Below are 5,673 nucleotides of genomic sequence, written 5' to 3' on the forward strand. Positions count from 1 at the left end.
AACAGAGGTGTATTCTAGGCCCATGTTACACAAAACGTAGTCCAGGAACCAGCAACAGCAGTATCACCAGGCAGCTGGTGAGAAATGCAGAATCTCTGGCTCTAGCTCAGACCAGTCAGAATCTGCAAGATTCCTGTATGATTTGTATGCACATTAAAGTTGAGAAGCACTGCTCTACATCAACAGAGTAAGGAAAGTGAATTTTTTATTTTCTCTTCTCCCATCAATTCTTTTTTCTAATGCAAACATGTCTTTAGGTAACAAGTTGTCAAGATTTGGCTTTCTGAGAAAGTGGAAGTGGCTGTTTAGCTTCTACAAATTATTCTCTGAAACATTAGAACTCTTTACTTTATAAGAAATCTCTCCCTCAGAATTATAAAATGCTGTATTTCTCAAAATTGTTCTTTATGTGCCAGATGTCAGGAGTATATATAGTGCCATTTTATGAAAAAAGTGAATGAATATATTATATTACAGACACATTATTCATAACGCTAAGGATCTTCCTTTGTTTGGAATGCAGAGATTTTCAGTTTGGACTTCATGTTTGTATAAGGCTTATTCTTTCAAGTTCAATCTCAGTTTTTGAGATTTTAGTGTGAAAAACTGAAAAGTAAATCTATTTGATATCTAAAATTTTAGATACGAAGGAAGGCACCATGAAATCAATAATGTGTTTGCATGGAAGCAAAGGACATCCCCTGAAGAAACATTTACCTCAATGAAATGCAGACCAGTGATATTGGACTTCAAAGCAAACATTAAGTTTACCCAGTATGTTTGTAATATTTTCACAAAAGGCAAACTAACATAGTTCTCATTATTTAGAGTTATATTTTTCAGAAGAGACAAAGCTAATGGAAGAATATTCTGATATTTTTGCGGGCCAGATTTTGTTGTTTTCTTGATTCATAACAAGGCTTTCTGGGTACAAGTCAGTCAGGTAAGGAAAGCAGGAATTGACCACTGTCTTAGAAGATGAATAAGATTTGAGTAAGTCAGGCGAGGATACAGGTTTTGTGGGGCCTGATGTGTATATATTGTTGGGTGCCTTTTTAAGATAAATAGTGCAAATTATAAATACAAAATTAGATGCAGTCTTGTAAGAGGCTCATGTAAATGCTTTCTGGCATAACTGCCTCTGGGAAGGCATTCTAAGTGAATAGAATTGCATGCACAAAGGTGCAGTAGTCTAAATGAACTGGTGGAATGGAGGTGCCCATATGAAAAACCAAAGAAGACTTTGTTCAATCCACTGTTGCTATTCCAGGCAGAGGTATTACCTAGAGGTAAATAAGGTATAAAATGGAGCTGGCTGTGGTGACTCTCTCCTGTAATTCCAGCAACTCAGGAGGCTGAGGCAGGAGGATTACTGAAATCCAAGAGTTTGAGGCTGCAATGAGCTTTGTCACCCAACCTGGGTGACAGAGTAGGATCCCATCTCTAAAAAAAAAAAATTGTTTTTTTTTTTTTTAAAAGAAGGTATAGGCAGGGCATGGTGGCTCACGCCTGTAATCCCAGAACTTTGGGAGGCCAAGGTGGGTGGATCATCTGAGGTCAGGAGTTCGAGACCAGCAGGGCCAACATGGTGAAATCCCCTCTCTACTAAAAATACAAAAATTAGCCGGGCGTGGTGGCTCATGCCTGTAGTCCCAGCTATTTGTGGGGCTGAGGCTTGAGAATTGCTTGAACTCAGGAGGTGGAGGTTGCAGTGAGCTGAGATCATGCCACTACACTCCAGCCTGGGCGAAAGAGTGAGACTTGGTCTCAAAATAAAAATAAAAATAAAATAAAATAAAATAAATAAAAAAGAAGGTATAAAATGGTGAATCAGTCTCATTACCATCACTACAATGAAAGTCAAAACTTATCACCACATGCTTCACTCTAGTCCTGCAAATTTTCCCCTGCTATCTGAGCCATTCTTAGACTAGAGGAAATGATGAATTGTTTGGCTTTTACCAAATGTTAGTAACTTCCAGGTGAAGGAAGCAGTTTAAAATTAAACCTTCGCTTTGAAAGTGAGGTGACAAATTTCCTGTAAGCATGATATGTTTATTTTACCAAATTTTAAAAATAAAAGTGTTAAAAATGAGAGAAATGTTTTCAGTGGAAATAGAGAACAATCTATGCGTTTACAGTAGTCCATGCTTCTTTAATAAACTGTTAACTTTAATGGATTAATTTTTCCCTGATACATATTCAGCAACATCATTTGTGAGTTACTAGATTCTAACTTAGTGAAAGGAATTTGAAACCTTTTGCATCCCCCAACATTTTATAGTATTTCTCAGTTAACTTGAATGCTCACAAATTACATTCTATTCACTTAAATATTATATAGCACTTTGATGAAATGATAAGCAACTGGGCTTTAAAAAAAATAGTGATCCTAGAAAGGTTGGTGGATCTGTAGACTAAGGAAATAAATTAATGAATGTGTTTAGGATGTGCCAGGACAATAAGGTTCCCAACAATCCTTAGCTGAGAAAATTCTGTACTTTTAAATCCCAGAGGGCAAATCAGGTCTCTTTCATTCATCACAGTCTTGAGAGCTCCTAATTTTAAACTAGTGTGTAGGTGTCTCTCTGTTCACAATAGAACAAGAGAATCAATAAGAGATGGATAGTTTGGGAAGATTTCAACTGCTTCGGCACCTACTTTCATTACACACAAGGCACAGATGCATCAAGGTCAAGAGTTACTTGTAGACACTGTGATTTGGGTCCAAGAGAAGCCTTCTCTTGAGTGGCATTCTCTTGAAATGTATTTGCAAATACATGGCAATTTAGACTAACAAAGGCAGTCCACTTTACTAATATATTTGCAGTGGCAGAAGAGATGCTCAAATTCAGGATTCAAAGGCAAAGGCAAAAGGAGAGCCTTGAATTTAAAAATCAAAACAAAACAAAACAAAACCTCACTCACCAACTTGCATGGTTCCTCCAGTCTTTTCTCCTCTTGGATTTTCCTCATTCTAATACATTTACTGCTCTGTTTGGTTAAATCCCAAATTACCACTTCAATTTATCAGCTGGTCACGGTCTCATAGAACAGATCCTAATCCCAGTGTCAGCACCACTCTACAAGGGCTGCTCCTGCGTTAAGTTTGTATGGAGTTGCCCTGGATACAGCTCCCTACCTAACTCTGTGGCCCTCACAGGGGGCACTTCCAGCCCGCAGGCAATGCAAATTAGCACAGGAAATATTACATTAATTTCTAGGCACTTCAAATAATAGTTAGAACGGATCCCTAACTAAATTGGTAGGGAGCAGTTAGGTGACTGTCTTTCCACTCCTGGGTAAGGTACCTCCCTGCTGATTGACAGGTCGTCCACTTCTGAGCAGGGGAACAGGCTGAGTTTAAACTTCACTCCCCCCCAACACAGCTTTTACTTCAGCAAGTAGAAGCGTCACCATAGCGGCTTGAGTATATTTGCTCTTAACCTGCTCTATTTTATATAGACACGTATAAATGCATATATAAAAATAGAATGTACTTACATGGTAAATATGTATATATGTAGATGCATACACACAGATACACGTGTGTAAATACATATTTATGCATGTGGATATACATATATACACACACACACACATATATATATATATATATATACATCTATAAAATTTTAATGTGTCTGGGTTTAAGAGGGGCTTGGTGGATAGCAGCCTTCTTAGGAACACCCTCTGCCTGTCCGAACCCTATCATCACATAATCATTCCTCTGGCTTCATGAAACCAGAGGAATGATTAGGTAGTTCTGTGTTTACTGGAACTACCATGATATTTATTGAGAGGCAACAGAGTATAGTCCAGAGAGGCATTTCCTCCAGGCTAAGATAGTCAAAGATAAAATACCAGTTCTGCCACTTACTGTCTGTGTGTTCCTGAACAAATTTCTGAACCCTTCTGTGCCTCAGTTTCTTCATCTATAAAAGGAGGATAATGAGAAAAACATATCGCTTAGGATAAATATCAAGGTAAAATGAGATAGAAAAGTGCATATTATAGTTCATATAACAACTATAAATGTCACCTATTATCTCCTTATAATATTATCTGGAAATAATGGAATATGTTATATAATTAATTACAAAACTGAAGCTTAGATAGTACCCACCTTGCCTGAAGCCTAGTAAGGGTGGAGCAGGGAACTCCATCCCTGGTCTGTCTGATAGAGAAGCCCCTCTTCACCTGTTTTCTGATCCCTGCTTTTGCCTATGTAATAGTGTAGCCTGTTTCCTTATCCAAGAGCCTACTTTATACTTTGGGACATCATCTGCAGTGCTTTGGGCAATGTGGAGTCTAGGGGGTGCATAATAAAGATATGTTGTTTGATTAATTTGTTAGCACACCTCTACCTGTGATGCCGCTAAACAATTTTTAAACTTCTGACAATGCACTTCTCTAATACCTGTTATAAAATGTTTATCTTTCAGAAGCTGTCTTTATTAAACTCATAACTTTTTTTTCCCTTTCTCCTTAGCACAATTTCACTTAGCTCTCTTATGTTCAACTTGTTAGTTGAGATTGTTTTCTAATTGTATATAGCATGGCTAAATAAATTGTAAGTTGCACTTTCTTCATATTACTCCTTAATTTCACTTGCATTTCAAGGAGCAGTAAATAATTATATACACATCAGAGATTCCACATACAAACTAATTGAAAAGTCTAAAGAGCCATTTACATTTTTTACTGGATGGTGTTTTTGCTCTCATATGGTTTAAAGAAATGTGATGATGTGTTAGTCTGTTTGCGTTGCTCTAAAGGAATACCCGAGGCTAGGTAGTTTATAAAAGAAAGAAGTTTATTTGGCCCACGGTTCTGCAGGCTGTACAAGCATGGTACCAACATCTGCTCAGCTTCTGGCGAGGCCTCAGGAAGCTTATAATCATGGTAGAAAGAAAAGGAGGAGCAGGCATACTACATAACGAGACAGCGAGCAAGAGAGAGAGAGGAAGAGATGTGCCAGGCTCTTTAAACAACCAGCTCTCAATGAACTGAATGAGAACTCACTCATTCCTGTGGGAAAGGCACCAAGCCATTCAGGAGAGATCTGCCCCCATGACCCAAATACTCCCTGTAGGCCCTACTTCCAACACTGGAGATCACATTTCAGCATGATATTTGAAGGGGACAAGTATCCAAACCATGTCAGATAGTGAGTGCAAAGTCAACAGTTACAATTACGTCCTGGTTGCCTTTATCTTTTTGATTTTCTTTAAAGACAGGGTCTCACTATGCTGCCCCTGGCCTGAAACAATCCTTCTTCCTCAGCCTCTCAAGTAGCTGGGACTACAGGTGCACACTACTGTACCCAGCCACCTTTGTCTCGTTTGTCCTTTTTTTTTGCCAGGATTCATACTGTTGATCAATTTTTTCTTCTCCTCCCAGCCTCTTCTCCCTGGGCCTTCAGTGACACCTGGATCTCCTGGGTTTCTGCCTAACTGTCAAGCAGCTTCTTGGGCTTGCCCCTTATATCAGGACTTAAATTGCCATTTCTTTGGTCTGTTTCTTTGCTTTGCTACCTTCTTTGGTCTGCTTCTTCCTTAAAGCTATTACCTGGCTGCTCTCATTTACATTTGTGACCCTCCCTACCATACCTTGCATATTGTTACCCAAGCTCCAAACCTGTATCTCTTTTGAGGACCAAACCTATGCTCT

This window comes from Nomascus leucogenys, chromosome 14 (genome assembly GCF_006542625.1).
Source record: "Nomascus leucogenys isolate Asia chromosome 14, Asia_NLE_v1, whole genome shotgun sequence".
NCBI lineage: Eukaryota > Metazoa > Chordata > Mammalia > Primates > Hylobatidae > Nomascus > Nomascus leucogenys.